The sequence below is a fragment of the Cinclus cinclus genome, chromosome 10 (genome assembly GCF_963662255.1).
Source record: "Cinclus cinclus chromosome 10, bCinCin1.1, whole genome shotgun sequence".
NCBI lineage: Eukaryota > Metazoa > Chordata > Aves > Passeriformes > Cinclidae > Cinclus > Cinclus cinclus.
This window is the reverse complement of record NC_085055.1, coordinates 10,388,731-10,407,106: the sequence shown is the minus strand read 5'-3', so window position 1 is coordinate 10,407,106 and position 18,376 is coordinate 10,388,731. Positions and strand designations below refer to the sequence as shown.

Here is an 18,376-nt window from a genome sequence, read left to right as displayed (position 1 = left end):
TTCATTCTTGTTCTTTCACCACTGGTGGCAGATGGTATGTGCTATTATTAAATTTTGATTTCCAGCTTATAATAGTCGTATGAAACCTTCTGCACTAAGACAAAAATTCACTACTTTTATTTTGGGGAAAAAAAGCAGAAGTCTTACAGTTAGGTAACTTTTCTCTTTCAATGATTTCTTTTAAAAATTCGTAGCATACTTCTCCTAATTGGAAACACACAGAAAATAGGATATGGCCTATTAGTTAAAGGTCAATGCACATTTAGCCACCTCTTTTGAAACTGACAGTATTGTCATGACAGCCATAAAAGCTGCTTTGAATTTTAGTTCCCTAGAAAGTAAATATAAGGAATCCCAAGGCCATAACCACAAGTGCCACAGCTCTTAACTCTGATGTCATACTCAGCTGAATGTGTGCCGCAAAAGTCAGGATGATAAAGCTTCAAAATCAGCTCATGTAAGGGAAGGACACAGTAATTATCCACAAGCCTATTGCCCCAGGCATGTTCCACAATGCCCTCACTTGATGCAGCATTAACAGCAGAAGTGTTTTATCCTCAAGCATTTAGTGTGGGGCACTGTAGGGTTGGTGGGACCATTCAGGGGGCTGCCACAACCAAGTAGCTCACACTGCTGTATGTTGTACATGAGTTTGCAACTGCCCCTTTCAATTCCAACTACCAAACAAACAATCTCTTCCTTTATTTTCTGGGTTTCTTTAGACAGTTCAATTCATTTGTATCAATTTGTTTCTCTATCTAATTAGCCAGGACATAGGGGACTGACTTTCAGACCCTATTCTAGTGTGTTAGATGTAAGGGGACAGTGTAATTAATAGATGTCAGACACAGTGCCCCTTCATGCATTGATTTTCTCCTACTTAGGAAACACTCGGGGAGAACACAATCACCCCTGGCTGTCAGGGGTCTTCATAAAATCCATAGGCTTGGATTCAGAGGAACTGCTAATCATTTTGGATGCTGAGAAGGGGGAGGTAGAGTCTGATCTTTGTAGGGCAGAGGAAATTTCTTAACTGCAACACCTGAGTGTACTTCAAAGCAAGCTTACAAGAACAGAAAAGCACTCAGAGCAAGAGGCAAGTCAGGAGAACCCTTCTGGTCCCACGCTGTATCAAGGGAAATGGGAACACTCTCACTGAGCTCAGAGAATCTGCATGTCTGAGGCACCCAAACCAGGGATTGCTGCAGCCACCCCAGTTTGCTCCTGCACTGTCACACCACATCACAGTCATCACCTTTCCATCACAGACAATATGGGTTTCATCAAGGTGTCTATATATAAAGTTGAACTTCGAGAAAAAACAGCATTTTATGACTATCCACCTTAGTTATTTCCTTTTAAGGTTTAGATTTTCCATCTTTTACATAAAAAAAACAACAAACAAGCAAACAAACAAAAAAAAACCCCTCAAGGTATTTGATTATTTCCACCACCCTGCAGTTCTGCCCAGGAATGCACAGCTAATAAATCAGGCAAGACCAGTATTTGTGCAAAGCTGGTTAAAATATCCTCATTTTGCAAACGCTAAATCTCACTGTACATACCACACAAACCAAAAGCACGGAAAGAAGACAATCCACTAGCATATCAGGCAATCTTGCTGGATATTATGCTTACCTTTGCACAAGCAATAAAGCAATTTTCACTGTACAGAGAGACTCAAACCCAAAAATGCCTACCTAGATCTGCTCACTCTTACCTACTCCACAAGGCACAGAAGACCAATTCTACTTTAAAATCAAAAATACCCTTTCCTCTATTTGCTGAGTCTCTCTGGAGACATAAGGGTATTTTGGAAGGGCAGCATGTTTAATTGGAGATGATGAGGAGAGAAAGGATCTCCAAGAAAGGAGATTTCAGTGCCATGCAGCCAGCACACTGCAAATGTCATATTTCAAATCAATATAAATAAGAGATTATTACATCTTTCTCTTTAGAAGTCAGAAAACACTTCTTATGCATTTTCTTTAAAATACTGCCCTGTGTAGGCATCTAGACAATCCAGTGACCTGGTCTATGACACAGATGCACAAGGGAGAACAGACAGAAGTAAAAGCTGGTCTGAAGCAATACCACACGTATGTGGTTCTGCATCAGCACCCACCAGAGCACACATCTGCTGGCAGCTCCACCCTGCAAGGGCTGAGTGCCCTTCCCACTGGAAACCTTTCAGTGATGCTAATCTAGTACAGAAGGAAAATCACTAGAGGAGGACACCCAATAGCTTCCAGCCAGAACACAACATGCCTTCAGCAAGACTTTTGATTTTCACAGGCACACATTGAAGTTGTTCTTCACAACAAAGAACAGCCTGTCTGTTGCATAACTAACCTTAGGCTGCATTAGATAAGTTGTGCCTTCTCACAGATCAACTGACCTTAAATAATGTCCCCAGTGTATTCAGAGCCAATAGGTTTCTCTTTTAGAGCTCAACTGACAGGTCTTCTCCTTCCAGCTATTTCTTCAGAAAGGTACACAAAGAAGGTTTCAAGAGAAATCTCATGCTTACTGTTCCAAGAGCAGCTTTCCAGGCCAAAAATGAAGGCCAAGATCTCAGCTCCAGAGCTGCATCTCCCTCTGAAGGCTTCTTGAGCACTTCACTGCAACAGCACAAGTGAGAGCCTTGGCAGGACAGAACTGGGGTTTAAGCAGATGATAACTGGAGAACTCAGTCTGTCTCTGGAAAGCTTGCTGCAGTTCTGCCACCGAGTCAAGACAGAAGGAAAACAGCCAGCCATGCCAGTGAAACACTGCTTTGTATTCTGGGTAAGGCAAAACAAAGGTCTGGTGATGAGGATGTCATGCAAGGGTCAGCAGCAGAGGCAAATTCCATCATGGCATTTCCGTTCTGTCGCCCAGCCCATTGCTGTGAGTGGATACAGCAGGATCGTTCATTGCTTGTCCAAAAATGGCATTTAACATAGCTGTGCAGCATCATCCCACAGCCACATTCCACTCCAGAGGAGGAATATCAGTCCCTGCACAAAGCTGAAGTCACAGGGCACTGCGTAATGAGCAGGTGAGATATTTTAATATAATTTCTCCAATCCCCATCCTGGGTGTGAGGTGATGCAGGAGCTCGGCAGCTGCCTCAGAGGTAGAAACATGTGGGAAGAGATGGAGACAGTGTAAAATTAAACAAGCCTCTGCACCCCTCCTGGCAGGTCATTTCATTGTCCACACAGATGTCTGTGCGTTCCCTGTGATGTTAAGAACAAAATGCTCTGCAAAGCAGACCCATTTCCCTTTGGGAACACAGGTACTAAAGCAACTGCCCAATAAACCCATGGCAAATGCAGAGGCACTAAAAGCCTGGCTGTTTTCTGACACCAGCTTAGCTGTCATACAGACTCCTCTTGAACAGCAGTTTCCTACTTGAAAATCAGGGCCCACGGGGCTTCCCTTCTTGATAGGTGTTGCTCTACTCACCCAGCTCATACCAGGACAGATACAGCACATACATCCAGCAATTGCCTGATCTCTTTTCCAGTGGAGCACATGAGAGAAGAAGCCCTGCCTCACCCCTTGCAATCAGCCAAGCTGGGCTTTCATTGATAAGGCTATGCCCTACAAAAGAGCTTTGCTCTTCCACATTCAGGACATCATCAGCTCTTACTGTGAGCACAAGAGCCCAGACTCATGAGGATTGCTCATGCCAGGGGAGGTCCACAGCTGCTGAGGAGCTTTCTAGTAAATCCAGCCCTGATGGCAAAGGAAAGGGCTTGCAGAGCAGAGTTACAGGAATCTATTCCTCCTGCATTAGTCAGCATATACAAATACATCCTCTTGCTTCATTAAATTTTAATTGGAGTACACATGAATAGGCTTCACTGGTTACTTAATCAAAGGGAGTCTGATTACAAGGTGCTCACGTGAAAAGCTAAAAAGCAACATCCTTCCTCTCTTTTCTTTTGCATTTTTTAGGCATCCATTGTCGATTTCTTCAGGTCAGTTGACATTTTAGGGCTGCTGCAAAAAACCATGAAAAGCAGCCACAAAGAGTAAATAAAAGCACTTTGAAGGGAAACAGGACACAGATCATTAGCCCTGCATTCCTCTTTATTATCCAGACAAAAATTAAATGCAAAATCCCAGAGCAGATGTTGCATTAGCGAGCTGATGCACAAAGCACAAGGATGGCTTTGCTGCTGTGTGTTGTGCATGTGTAGCTGGACTGTCTGGAGTTTCATTAATTTAAGTGTCCTTAAGTGTCTGAAACCACAGCAGATCTGAACCTATAAAAAATCCTACTCGTAAACTTTGGGATTTCCTCAGTAATCACATTCTCTGCAACACAGATGCTTATTTGTTCACAAACGCTTTCCCTGAGGTTAGAGAAACTCTGCATGTACTTTCTTGCCTGCCTAGAATGGGACAACCATCTCCCAAACTTCTTCCTTACGAAAACCACAAGTTGTATGACCAGATCCTCAACTTCCATAAAATCCTTAAAGTTGATACAGCTTAAATTGACTTCCAGCAGTTTGCACTGGCTGAAAAGTCTACCAGCAAAGCAACTCCAGTTGCACAAGGCACAGCTGGGGGTGGGAGCTCAGTGCCTGACTGCATGAGAAATAAAAAGCAGCTATGTTGATCTGCACAACTCTGTTTGCTAAGCAAATCAACACAAACAACCAAAAATAAACAGACAAGGAAAAAAAGAAAAAAAAAACCACAACAAAAAACCTTTCAGCAATTTAAAACCACAAGAGACAACTTACTGGCCTGCTCCTACACACTTGCTTGGAAGTGTATATATTCTGTACTGTGACAGGTTTTGGCAGTCAAGGACTGACACACTTTCTATGGCAATATCCTAATACTAGAAAAATTTGGTCATAAGCTAAAAATGTTACAGAAATAGCATAGGATCATAAGTTATGAGCTGAGTCAGAACTCTATCTGCTACTTGACTTTTATACTATTTTATTCTTGAAATAAATAAAAAAAACCATGGTGCTGTGTTGTTTTTTTTTTTTTTTTAACAGTTTGCTGCTGCCATCACTTATGAAGAAGAATGAGCCATTGTCGAGGGGGGAGGAAAATAATTTCAAATGGCAAAAATCTATCTGCAAGGAAGCCAAGGACACAAATCCCCTAGTATACCACAGCCCTGTGTGCAGGAAGCCCTTCACTAACACCACAGCCTCTCTGAGTGCCAGTTCTGGAGGGCAAGGGGTTGCCTCTTCATCAGGCACATACAGGGACTCCACCATCAGAACTCCAGGGATGTTGATGGGACTGTACGGTGCCCTAATTCCCAGGAATACTGTGTGTACAATGCAGTCTCCCGCATAAAAGCATTTTATTTGTACTCTGTACTTGTAAATCACTGGTAAATAATTAACAGACAGCATAAGTATGTAACAGAACTGAGTCACAGGTGTTAGCAAAGGAAAACTGCTATAAATGGATATGTCACAGCAATAAGCCGCCTGTTCACCTGTTGGGTGCTGGAGGAATTAAACAACTCAGCTTTCATAAATTAACCCCTGACACCCAGAACCTTACTAGAAAGCCCATCCATATTCCTTCTGTGCTATTTATGACCATAACTTTTCCTTCTTTCATAGTTTGGACAGTCTTTAAATGAAGAAACAATTAAGTTTCCCAGGCTTCTGATTGCTGGGCGGATCCGTGGGGTCACACACAGGTCTAGTCACTCATCCCAGGGAGGGAAGGGGAGATGGGAGCAAGAAGCCTTGCCCAGGCTGCCAGACGTGCTGGCTGCAGCAGCAGGAAAGGATTTCTCAAGTATGAACACACAAATGTAGCACAGGAGGAGACCCACCTTTGTTCCACATCTCCTCTTTAGTTTCTCCATCCTTCCTGCTGCCCCTCTTGTCCTACAGGCTGTTTCTGCAAACAGCCCAGGAGATATTCTTTTCCCTACATGTAACAGGAAGGCAGAGGAGCAGAAATACTCCTGCCAGGTGTGATACTACAAAGAATTGCCATGAGGGCTCTCCACACTCCTTAGATCACCAACATTTTTTGGCATCACAACATTACAGCCCCAAATACACAGCTGCTGGAAGGGCAGGAGGCAGAAGTCTGCTAAAACAACCAGAAATAGGGAAGGCACAAGTCTCAGAGAAAAGCAAATGACCAAAAGCTGCTCAATCCAAGGCAGTGCACTGAGGAAAGCAAATCATCAGTGTCTCGCCACTCTTTGCTGTGGTCCCAGAAAATACACAGATCCTCTGCCTCGTCTGCAGCTCTGCCTGGAAACAAAACCCAAAAAGGACCTTTACTGACAACAACTTCAAAATGTTTAAGCTCATTTCACCATGTTAGGTTTGGTTTTGAATACAGTAACATACAAGCAATGAATTCTTGATTTTTTTTTTTTCAAAGTACAGCTCCCATAAGCTAAAAAAGTAAATGGGAGTGCTTTGCTTCCTGGGGTATGGAACTGGAACATTTTTCTAGCACCTAATAAAACATTGTTTGGTTGATACTAACCATTAAAGTATGTGTTTCAAGTCATGTAATGTTCCCTGTGAAATTTGCCTTTTTGCTCCATGAAAAAAAAAAGGGCATTGAAAGGAATCCTGCAGTCATAAGGATCTCACTTAATTCATGGAAGTATCATTTTAAAAGCCTCACAACGTGATCAAAGCACTGTTGAGAACAGATGTTCCAGGCTTTACAAATTCCAGCATAAGTATTTTTTATGACATTTATCACTGCTAAATTCTTTCAGCCATATTTTTCCCCACAAGAAGCATGTAGGCACTTTCCTCCTCAGGGAGGACATGTGGATTGGTCTCCAACCACAGACCCTCTCCCCCCAGCATCCTTCCCCATCCACAGTGAAGAGAGCTGTGCAGTATCACCAGCAGCTGTGGTGTGGCCAGATCCCAGAAGAGCTGGGTACTGTGTTGCCCACTTCACAAGAGGAATTTAATGTAGGAATCACTGTGTCAGTGCTCAGACTCTGTCTCTCAACCCTTCACACTGACCCTCTCACAGAAAAGTCATTGCTCCACTACCCTGGCACCAGAGTAAAGCCTACAGAGCCCTCCATAAGGTGTCTTTTTGTTACCAGGGCAGACACTCAAAGCCACAGCAGGCCACCACTGTCTTGACAAGCTCTGAACAACCTCATCCCACCTTAAAGCCAACCCTGCTTTGAGCCAGGAGCTGCACAAAAGACTTGCATGACCCTTTCTGCCTAAAATGTTGGATGGTTCTAGATGTCAGGCAGAAGCCACACAGAAATGCCCTTGGCCATGTCAACACCCCAAGAAAACACCTTCCCTGGTCCCTCAGTTCCTTCCATGGATGTGGAACCTTCTGGCTGAGCACAGGAGCTCAAAGGGTGCTTCCCTGGCTGTGGCACTGCCCAGCTACAAGGCCAAATGCCATCAGGAGATGCTCAGGTGCCTTGGGGGTTACTAAAGCCAGATGAGCTGAGCCAGAAGAAGCAACAATGGGGAGCTGCAGGGCTGCACAGGAACCTGCTTGCTCCTCAGACAGCAACAACAAGTCACCATTCCTAGAGGTGATCACCGAGGCAGAGAGCACATATTTCAACTTGCAGTTCAAATCACAGTCAAATTTCCACCAACAGCAAAGTTCCCACAAAGTTTAGCTCTCCACAGTCAGTTTCTGTGTATTCAGTCTCAGGAGCATCACCAAGTTCTCTGTTTGAAAGAAAGTCTAAACACCATGCAGTGCTGGGCAGTTTCATGAGAGCGAGCTGTGTACCAACCAAAGACTCACAACTACCCCAAAATCTGAAACATACAATTTATCTATGAATAACATTGGGTTTTTTACCCCTTTCAGGAAAAAAAAAGGATCTGAAACAACCAGCTCCTTTCAAATTTCACACATTCGCAGAAGAGGGTGTTTATGAAGAGGACCCCACAAGCACATCACTTCTCCAATATGTGCACAGTTTCATTTCACCTGTCTCCATGTGCTCCCTTCCCAATTCCTTCAACCTGTTTGCACATCCTGTTTCACTATGAACACAAGCTTCTTCCCTGGGGCAACAGTGCTGCCTTCACTTCTCCTCACAGTGAGCTTAGACACCAGTCAAAACAGGAGCAAAAACACCAGACAAGTTTACAGTTTACCTGTCTTGCTTATCCAGATTGTGAGCCCAATTGAGACATCACCAGGGCTGTGGCAAATGCTCACCCTGGGCTTTGGGTACCACCAAAACGACAGAGCAACAGGCCCACAGTTAAGTGATCCATCAAGAAAATTTAAGAGTGACCTCTTAAAAAGCAGCACAAGGCAAAGGAGGTCTCCTGAAACACAGAAAAATGAGGAAAACACGAGAGGAGAGGCACCAAGGTTGCAGTGACAGGGAGGATGCTTCAGGTGAGCTCAGATCTGGGGAACAAGGACAATTCAAGCAAAGGCTGAAGGATGTTGGAAGAGCAAACACATGCAAAGAGAGGGTCTGCAAAAAGCCTCTAGAGCAGTGGAATCACAAGCAATCACAGCAGCAGTCTTCCTCTTGCCAATTCCATGTGCTCTTCTTGATGGACCTCCTAGTCTAAGGACTTCTTGAGCTGTTTAAAACTCATTTACTTATTCATTAATGAGGTACAGCTTTGTATTTTAAGTACACACAGAAAATGTGCTGAAAATTTAAACACACAAATTTCACCATGCTGGCAACAGAGACTTTGTATGTGCACGAGCAAGTGCTGGCACATAAATGACATGCATTCACACCTATACTACAGCTTTTCAGCAAAAGGACTGTTCCCCTAAGGGTCCTCAAAGTGAGAGAAGAAAGGATGAGGTGCACAGCACTGTCACAGTGCCATGCTCCTCCGTTCCAGCCTCATAGACAACCAGAACTGATATCAAAGTCTGTTTTCCTGCAGGTTCCTCCCCTCACCTGTGGGAGCATCACCCCAATAGCTTCAGTGCATCCTGGGATGCAGCCACCTCTGGGGTGTGATTCTGGGCCACCTCTGCCTGTGCACTGCCCCAGTGACAGTGCCATCAGCCATGGACAAAGGACAGTATCTTCAGAGCCCAGGATGCAATGAGGGAATTTTAAAAGGGCGCTCCAGTCAGCATCAGAATTTAACAGAATTGTTCTGCTGAGTTATTAACATCACAACCCTGCTCCAGACCCGGGTCTGCTTTGTTATCTTGCCTCCCCACTCCAAGTGAATTTGCTGGGTAACTCTATGAAAGAGAAAAAGGCAGTGACCAATTCTCAGGCCTTCTGATTTAGACACTAAAAGAGAAAAATATATTCCTGTATTGCTTCCCTCTTGTTTTTCTAAATAAAAATAATGTATAGCCCTAACTGGATAATAAATATGCTCAAAAGCTGTCCTTAAGTAAAAGCTTTTGATAACAAATTGCCTGTGCTAACCGCTATTTTACTGTTGGATTTTTTATTGTTGCTTAAGCACTGCAATTATGCTAATAAGCCTGAGAGGATGGTACACTAAAGCATTGAATGTGACAGATATAATACTCAATAAAATGTTAATCTTACCTGAAAATTGGAATCAAACAGCCTTATTAGTATTTATGGATATGGCACCTCCAACATGTTTCTCTTAAGAGGAATATATATATGCAATAGATATTTCCAAATATACCCTACTATTTCTCATGCCTCCACAGAATTTAATTCCAGGTGTCTATTACCCCTGCTGCTAATTGCCAGTCCCTTTTGGAATAAGAAAAGAGAGTGTTGCCTTCTGGGACATGCAAAACTCCTGCACATTGGAGAGCTTTTCCTCTGCCACCTGGAGGATGGCAGCTGTCTGTGGGGATGGGGACAGCTGTCCCCAGCTGTCAGCATGGCCACCAGGCTTGTGAGGGTGTAGCTCCATACAAGGAAGGCTCTGTGCTGCCACCCTCTTCCCCCATCCTATTTCTTCACCCTATTTCCCCCATATCCTCTCCTTTTATGTGCAAGGCAGGTAATTCCAGCAAACGGTTCAGTTATTTACTGGTGCTAGAGTAATTACTTCGAGATTTTAAGATGGGCATGAAGACAAATTTATTTCTTTTACTCCAAAACTTTTCAGCTGGTGCTGACAGGGAACTACACCCATCCACCTCACTGCAAGTTACAGCACTGCTGATTTGGACCAAGAGCTGCTGAGCTGTCACAGGGGTCTAGCATGGAGGTGCTCTGTAACTTTCCACAAGCTGAATTGCTCTTTGCACCTTTATTTCACCACCTAGTCCCAGTCTGCTTTCTCAGTTGATGGCATCACTTTTTTCACTACATATAGGCTTTTTCTAGGGGGGAGTTTTTGGCCAAACCCATGGGTTTCAGACCCAGCCTCAGGGCTCCACTACCATGAACTTCCTGTGAATAAAATTCAAGTGGTCATCAGCACCTTGACTTTCTCATCTACAGAAGGAAAAAAAAAATAAACTCAGAAGAGCCACATGCTTCAGACAAACTATATTTACATTCATGACCAGGCTCTAAAGAGACCATTTGTACACAATGGACTGTGCAGCTTTCAAGTGCTGCAGGTTAATACCTAAATAGCAGCTGCTGGTTTCCAGCTTCACTCCTCATGCTGCTCTCATCCACAGGAGTCAATTCTGCTACAGGACAGCAGAAACATCAATAACCACCATGATATTTCCTGACAGTAAAGAAAAATTCTTACCGCTGGATGATACACTCTTCCATGATGGCAAACATTAGGTGAAAGATATCTAGGAACTGTTTTCATGAATTGTCACAGCAGGGAAAATCCAACTGGCTTTCCACTGAAATTTGGGACTCCCAAACGGCTCAGAGATCACAGCAGGTAACCCACAGGACACAGCACAGAACACCACAGGACACTCATGGGTTCTCTTTAGCCATGCTTGCAACCCATACTGGCTTGCACTGAGGGCAAGGATGGGAACAGGGTGGCTTTGCAGGACAGAGCTTAGAGCAGCTCCACAAACTCTCACTTGCATTGCAAGGAGCACAGCACTTTGAAAAAAAAAAACCTCAGCTGCTAAATCAAGGGAAGCTACCAATTGACTGAGCACCTGGAAGAGCCAGGAGATGCATCCAGGGCTCCTCCACCCCATGCAAGCCCCAGCACGAGATGCCAGACACTAAATTTCAGGAACACGCAACTGAACCAGGCAAACAGCTATAAAGTGCTGCACACAGCAGCCACTCCCATAGAGGTGGCAGAACTCACCCCTGCCATGTTAAGTGAGTCTTGTCATTATTTTCAACCCTGAAGGGAAATCTAAATTGAACTTTAGCATATTGCTTTCTTTTGCTAAGCAGCAATACTTGAATGTTAACTCCAGTCCTGACAGGCATATTTATGGACTATTCTTTGGAAATAATCTTACCCTGACCAGTCCAAAAGGTCAGAACCATAAAAAAGAATAACAAAAAAAAAGCACAAGGCTGGAAAACCATCACTACCACTGGCACAATCCCTCAACTTATTAAGCGTCCTTGCAACAAGGTGAATTGCTAGGTCTTGGATTTATTTGATTGATTGAGATCAAAAGATCATAGGGGAACACAGTAAATTGTATCTTTCCATGAATGCATTTTGCTTTCAAGATTTGAGCAGATAGTTGCAGGAACTGGAAAGCTCAAAACAAGGAAAAAAGAAAAAGAAAAAACATGCACAAAAGTGACTTCAGAAAGGCATTCCTTATTTTCTTCTTGACACCATCTGCATTTCTTAGAGCTATTTGCAAGTTTCTTCCATGTCCCCATACCCCTGAGACTCAGCATCTTATCTCTGCTAAGCAGAAGATGATAAGGAACAGTAAGACACTGGTCTAACTCCAGGGCAGACACCAGTGTTTGCTGACATTACAGATGAAGTGTAAATTTTAGAGAAACCAAAGTCCAACAAGAGGTTGAAGAACTTCCCATTGAATTCCAGATGTCCTACATGATAACACAGGTAACTCACTGATCTTCTTAACCAGACCAAGGAAGACAAAGCACCTGAACACCCTACTTGGCATATGACAGCTTGGAGGCTGCCTGAGCCCAGGCTCCATTTGTCATTGGTAGCTCCCAGGGAAGGGATGAAGGAGGAAGAATCAAGGGAACTAAAGGAGCAGCCATCTTCAGGACATAATTTCAAGACCTAGCTAGTGAGCCAGCATTTTTAAACTCAGGAAAAGCCTGCTGTGTTTGCTGTCAAGACAAGACAAAGAAACACAATGGAGAACATGAACAGAAGAGCAAGAGAAGAAAAATGAAACTCTCCTCCACTTAATCAGCCCTGGAAAGAGAGGAAAAGTAATCACTCTCTCTGTGTTCCACATGCTATCTGTGTTTTACCCAGTATACCTATATTTGTAGCATTGTGTTCTCATGTCACAATAAAACAGATGAGATTACTCCCTTGACAGTAAGTAAATCCCTTACATGGACCATGGAAGAGTCCCAAACTCCCAGAAATTTACTACAAAGGAGCCAGAATTGATACAACTTCCTGTTTTTACCACAAGTTTACACTGCATGCCAACAACAGAGGATTAAACCTCTTCTTTACCCCGAGCTTATACTTGCCTCCAGAATAACATCACCATTCAGGTAACAAAGACACTGAGCACCAGCATTAATTGCTGCTGCATCAATTCTTCATCAAACCATGCAGCTCATTCTACACAGATACACTCAGCTTTGCCTTTCACCTTATCAGCTTTGAATAAGGTTGTTAAGATAAGAATTTCACACATTCCCATTTCTAATCATCAGTGGGTTAGTCGAACTCTCCAGAAGTCACCTATTTTTCCACCACATGGAAGGGTCGCCTCTCCTAAAAGCACATCTGCTGCTGCTCTTCCACCTTGTTCTTGAACCTTTGCATGACTGAAACTGCCTAACCACCTGGGGAGACCCACTCCAGCACTCAGCTATCCTTAATGAAGATCATTCAGTGACACCTCAGCTGAATTTCCTTGCTGTAACGTAAGTTTATAATTTATTTACAGTGGGCAGATTTAGTTTACTCTCTCTCTCCATGACAAGTTCACTATTTCCAAAATTTACAAATTGAGGCAGTGCTTCTTGTCCTCTTTGCCTATTCTGCTTCTGCTCACAGCACATTCTCAATCTCTGCCTGTGTATGTCCTTGCTTACCCCAGAAGAGCAGGAACTTGGATATCACGAGGCTGTTTCAGGGGAAGATGCTCACTTCCAAAGGCTGATGCATTCAGACACACACAAAGTACTCTGAAACAAGAAAAATAAAAGATTTGTCTTCAGAATGGTAGGCAGAGTCCAGTCGAGGAGTAAAGGAAAAACCAACAACTCTGAAGTGCAATTTTCCCTACCCCATTATTTAGGATGTAAATAGATCTTCAAAACTAACACCACTGACTGTAGATACATCATGTTCCACCACTCAGAGTTGGCTACATTTTCTCTGACAACCAACATAAGGGTTTGATAAATTTGTGTTCTAGGAAACAAAGTGTTCATGGACTTCGCAGAAAGTTCTGCCAAGGTATAAGCAATATCCAGCATATGCGAAAATCAGATGGCTCTAACTGCAAACCTTTAAGCTCTGTGACAGATGACAAACTTTAATGTTACCACTGGTGACTTTATTTACAGTTTCACTGTAAAACCAACAGAGGCAAGATTTCCAGTCTACTCTGGGATTTAAATTTATGTAATTATAGGAGAGATCCAGAGGATAAAAGTCAGGCCTGATGAATGGCTTTTGCATTCACAACATACTCTTTACCTCCTGGGTCTTCAGGATGTTCTACCTAGCAATATGAAACCTCTCATGAACCCAAGTGTTTGGTGACAATGTAGAAAGGTAAAGAAAAGATTTACATGAACAGTGTTAAGAAACACAGGGAAGTGTTCTGAATGACAAAAACATCCCAAATTTCATGAAAGATAACAGGCAACAAGGGAGAGCAGCAATGATACATTTGCCATCCTACTTCTGGAGGCTCTCAGAAAAAGTGTTAGATGGAAGCAGACAATTTGCAACAACGGCACCTTTCAGCAGTAGACCTTTTGCACCCCATCTCATCTAAATTCCTGTCTCCCCTCAGCAGGAGCTGCTCCTGGCCCCAAAGGATCAAGTGGCTTCGTAACAAATACACCTTTTCTGATGGCTGAAGCCAAGAAACACTCAATTTGTCACCCGCTGTGAAAACAAGATGCTTGTTGCACATCTCGGGAGCTGCCAATGCAAGACCTCAGTGTCCTGCCTTGTACACAGACCATCCATCTGACTGTACAGCACCTTGTCCATCTCCAAGTTTCTGCTTGGGATGGTTTTTTCATCCTTTGTAACCCTACCCAGCTGTCCTGGGCTTTTGCTTTCCTTCATCACTTGCACTCTTAGCAATGCCAATACTTAGAGCCAGCCAGCCCAACTGCTGTCAGCACAGGAAGGCGACACTCCTGTTTAGCACTGATTGGATAGAAGTCCTGCTTCCAAGGCTAAAGAGGAACACTTGCACCAATAACATCCCTAAAGCAGCACATAGTAACTGAAGAGACTGAACAATAAATGCCTGAAGGTGAAAAACTCAAAGTAATCTTAAAATGTATGCTGGACAACTGATAAAAGACTCTAAATACATGTCCATCTTTAAGGGTGAAAGTAGCTCCAAGGACTTCAGCAAGATCGTCTGCAGCATCAGACATGTTACCTCTCAAAATATGAGTGAGATAAGGATGTTTAGCAAGGCAAAGAGATAAAAGGAATGCTTCCACCAAGAAAATACACCCATTTGTACAGCTGAATTACGACAGCTGTTGAAAACCATGGAGTAGCATTGAATGGCAGCCCAGGACAGGGAGCCAAGACAACTACCACATGCAATTGAAACTGCCAAGGGATTAAGTTAGGTCAAATGTAATTACACAAACTGGATCGTGGCCAGAGTACTGGCTTATTCAAGAAAATTAAAAGAGGTGTTCAAAAGTTTCAGAGATTGAGTCCTCCTCCGGTTAATTATTTGGTGAGTCAGTCAGTGAAGTCTCAGTACTATGGGAGGCCATCTGAAAAAGGGGGAAAAATGAGGCATAAACTTGAAAGGCATTAGAAGCGATTAGCAAAAGCCTTTGTTCTCCATGGCAATCCTAGCTGCACCAGTGCGCGAAAGCCTTTCATGTCCATGCTGAAAAGTGGCCTCAGTCCCTTTGATACTTCTGGGAGGAAGCGCTTAAATTTACAAATATCCCGCTGACAGAAGTTACAGACAACAGTCGAGGAACTTCGGCATAACTCAGCCAGATCATACCCAGCTCTCAGGGAGGCAGTGCTCCTGCTGAAGGGAGGAATGACAGCAAGACACAACGAAGTTCACTGACACTTGAAGCAATGTCCACTCTACGTGCTAGTGGTGTATGAAAGCTAAGTCATCTCAAAAAGGAGGTTGCAGCCATGTGGGATAGTAGCTTCTTCCCCCTCATTCAGTTTTCAGAAGAGGGAAAGCATGCAAGGCAGGCAATGGTAAGGAGACCAGAAAGGAAGCTTTGTGGTCTGGCAGCTGAGCATCACTTGTAAAGATTAGATCCTGTTTGTGCCTCTGCCATAAACCTTCTGAACGATAAGAGCACAGTCACATATATCAAATTTTCCCACATATTTATTGCTGTGCCTTTTGTGGCTGAATAAAGATACAGAAGGACTGTGTCCAGAAGAGACAAGAACTAGCAGGCAGGGACTGAGATTCTGTGTTCAACCTTTAATCAAGATTTGTACTATAACTATGTACAGCACTACAAAACATGAAGTGTTCTGAAAAAAAACAGGCCTTGTAAGTCTCAGTTCTGGCACCTGAAAAAAGTAGATGCCTATGCTACCTCTGTATCTTGAAGTCATCATTAGAGATACACTCATTGCTGTCTTTGAAGCAGTTGGATGCGACAGTAAAGGCAGTACGGAATTGGAGATTCACCTTTTTTGGGTAGCTTATTCAGTGCAATGTTCAGATGATGCACATGAAACAAACCATTTTTTGACTGACATTAAAAAAAACAGAGATGAAATAACTATCTTCTCGATAACTGCCATACACAAGGCACACCAAATGACATGGCTTCATCTCACAGTGACAGCAGGTGAACATGCAATGAAGCCTCTGCCACATTGATTTTGTGCGCTTTTTTTTTTCCCTTTAACTTTTCATAAAACAAGCCAGGGAAAGGCAGACATTTCACAGCACAGATTGGTGCAATTTGTATTAATGGCCCAAGCATGGATGCAAGCAGCAGCTTGCTTCTCTTTGTGTGGAACAATCAACAGGGACAAGTCTGGTGGGACAACTGCTACCACGGCACACCTTGCCCCAGCCCAGCAACACCTCCTCCTTCTGCAGCTTTGAAACAAGCAGGGCAAGAACTAAGAACACAGGAAAAAATCTCTGCTGTCTTGCCATGCTCTGCAAAATCCAGGGGCAAGCAAATGTGGAAAGAGGTTGCATTCTACACTGACCACACACACAAGCTGTCACTCTTCCAAAAGGTAGTCAAGGGTTCTTCCAGGTAGCAAAAGTACAAAAGTCCCAAATTCCTCATCCCTGGCACTCCTCTGACAAGGCACTCACTCCCTTGGAGTCCTCAGGCACCACACAGATGACAAAGACATAGATTTATTTTGCAAATAGGAACAAAACAGCAAGGCAGTTCTTCCCATCCTTCCCCAACATCTTGCAACCAACCTCCTCTGAAGCAGGGCCACTGCTTGCACTGGAGAGACCCACAGAAAAAGGCAGGTCAGAGCCACATGTGGGCACCACAACACCTCAGAGGAAAGCACAGGGCTGATGGTACACACGCTACAAAAAAAATAGATTTTTCAGCACAAAGCAAGGCAGCCTGAAGGGGTTCATGCTGAAGAGGGACCTACTGCCATGCTGGCCAGGGTGTGTAGGGGGACAACCCTTGGGGCAGAAGTGGTGATTAACCAATACTGATAATGTCCTCCAGTGCCTGAAACACAGCACGAGGAAACAGCACAGCAAGAACTAATGCCAAGTGGCAATAAAGACAGGGGCAAGGCTGCAAATAAGACTTCTTTTTTTTTTCTTTTTTTTTTTTTTTTCTTTTGCCTGGGTTACTTGTTGTTAAATAAAAGGTTCTGCATGCAGGGGCATCCTGTTCGCTACATTAAATTAAAGGGATGATTCAAGAGGGAACAGCTTTCAGCAGGCAAGGGAGAGAAAATCTATTTCAGGTTGCTATGGACAACTGGGCTGTCTCCTGTAAAACAGAATCAGATTCAGCTCTACAAACCTGAACACTAAACATTCCCTCAAACACAACACACATGCTCAGTAAATTAATGAATACAATAAAACACAGACTTGTGTCATCTCCCAGGTTTTTCTGGCTGAAGGAAGGATGTGCTCAGATCTGCTAATTGCTACTAAATACAGGACTGGAGTTTAGCTCAGTGATGGCTCTCTGACAGCCAGTCCAACACTCCCTCAGAGCAAAAAAGCCCTGTAAGAGCCAAATAAACCAGAGTGGCTCCCAGATTCATCTCAGTCTGGGCCCTTCTGTGGGCTCTGGGCTTGCAGTGGGATCTAAAACCATGTGCTGCTGATCCAAGCACCAGAAGAACTCAGCTAGGAAGGTCAGCAAAAACTCAGCCTGAGGCTTTCAAGCATGTCCTGGCTGATACTGGATAAAGGAAATTTAACCTGCCCCCAGTCCTTGAATAGCCCGAATAGAAGCAATGCCCTCCACCTGAGCAGCTGACCTATGGTCACAGCTGCCAGGAGGAACCTCACATAGAAGAGCCACTGGAGACAACATGGTGGCCATGCTCCAACAGGTATCCTCTCCCCATGTTTTGCACTGGAATAATTTCAAACAGGTTTTAAGCACCTTCTCGACTCCCTGCAGGAAGAAAAGCCTTGGTGAGAGAGACTGGAGCAGAGATGAGGCATCTGATTCTGTGCCCTTTCCCAGTAGCTGCTAAGAAATCAAAGAAATCCATCTAGATCAATCTCTCCATCAAGGCAACAGGAAACATTCCCATCCTATGATACTGTAAGTCTTATGGAGCAGTTAATGATTTTCCAATGAAATGTACCATCAAAATATAAGCTTTTATTAGCAAAATCAATGATGTGTGCAGAGGCAGTCCCTCGTGTGTCTTCAAAAAAAAAGTCTATGAATAAACCTGACAGGAATAAAGAACATTGTGCAATTATTACAGCTGTTTTACAGGATTCTCTAATAATAACAGCCCATACTTCTGGTAAGACACCTTAAGGCAGTACCACAAAAAACAAACAGAAAAAGAAAAAGAGCAGAAGCATAGGATTCCCCTACACTTGGAGGGTGCATTGTGTTTATTAAATTACATTTTTTTCCCAACAAGAAAATAACATCCTGGAAACAAAACCATCCCAACATCTAAAGAAATATTTACCA

General features: G+C 43.5%; 1 protein-coding gene across 2 annotated transcripts in view; it reads right to left on the bottom strand.

Moving 5' to 3' along the window:
• The window catches only part of LPP (LIM domain containing preferred translocation partner in lipoma), a 298,039-nt gene that overhangs the window by 243,325 nt on the left and 36,338 nt on the right, over positions 1-18,376 (bottom strand). For both annotated transcript variants that reach the window (XM_062499363.1, XM_062499362.1), the window contains one exon: positions 13,100-13,192. The gene's annotated coding sequence lies outside the window, so the exon portion shown is untranslated. The remainder of the gene's footprint in view (positions 1-13,099; positions 13,193-18,376) is intronic.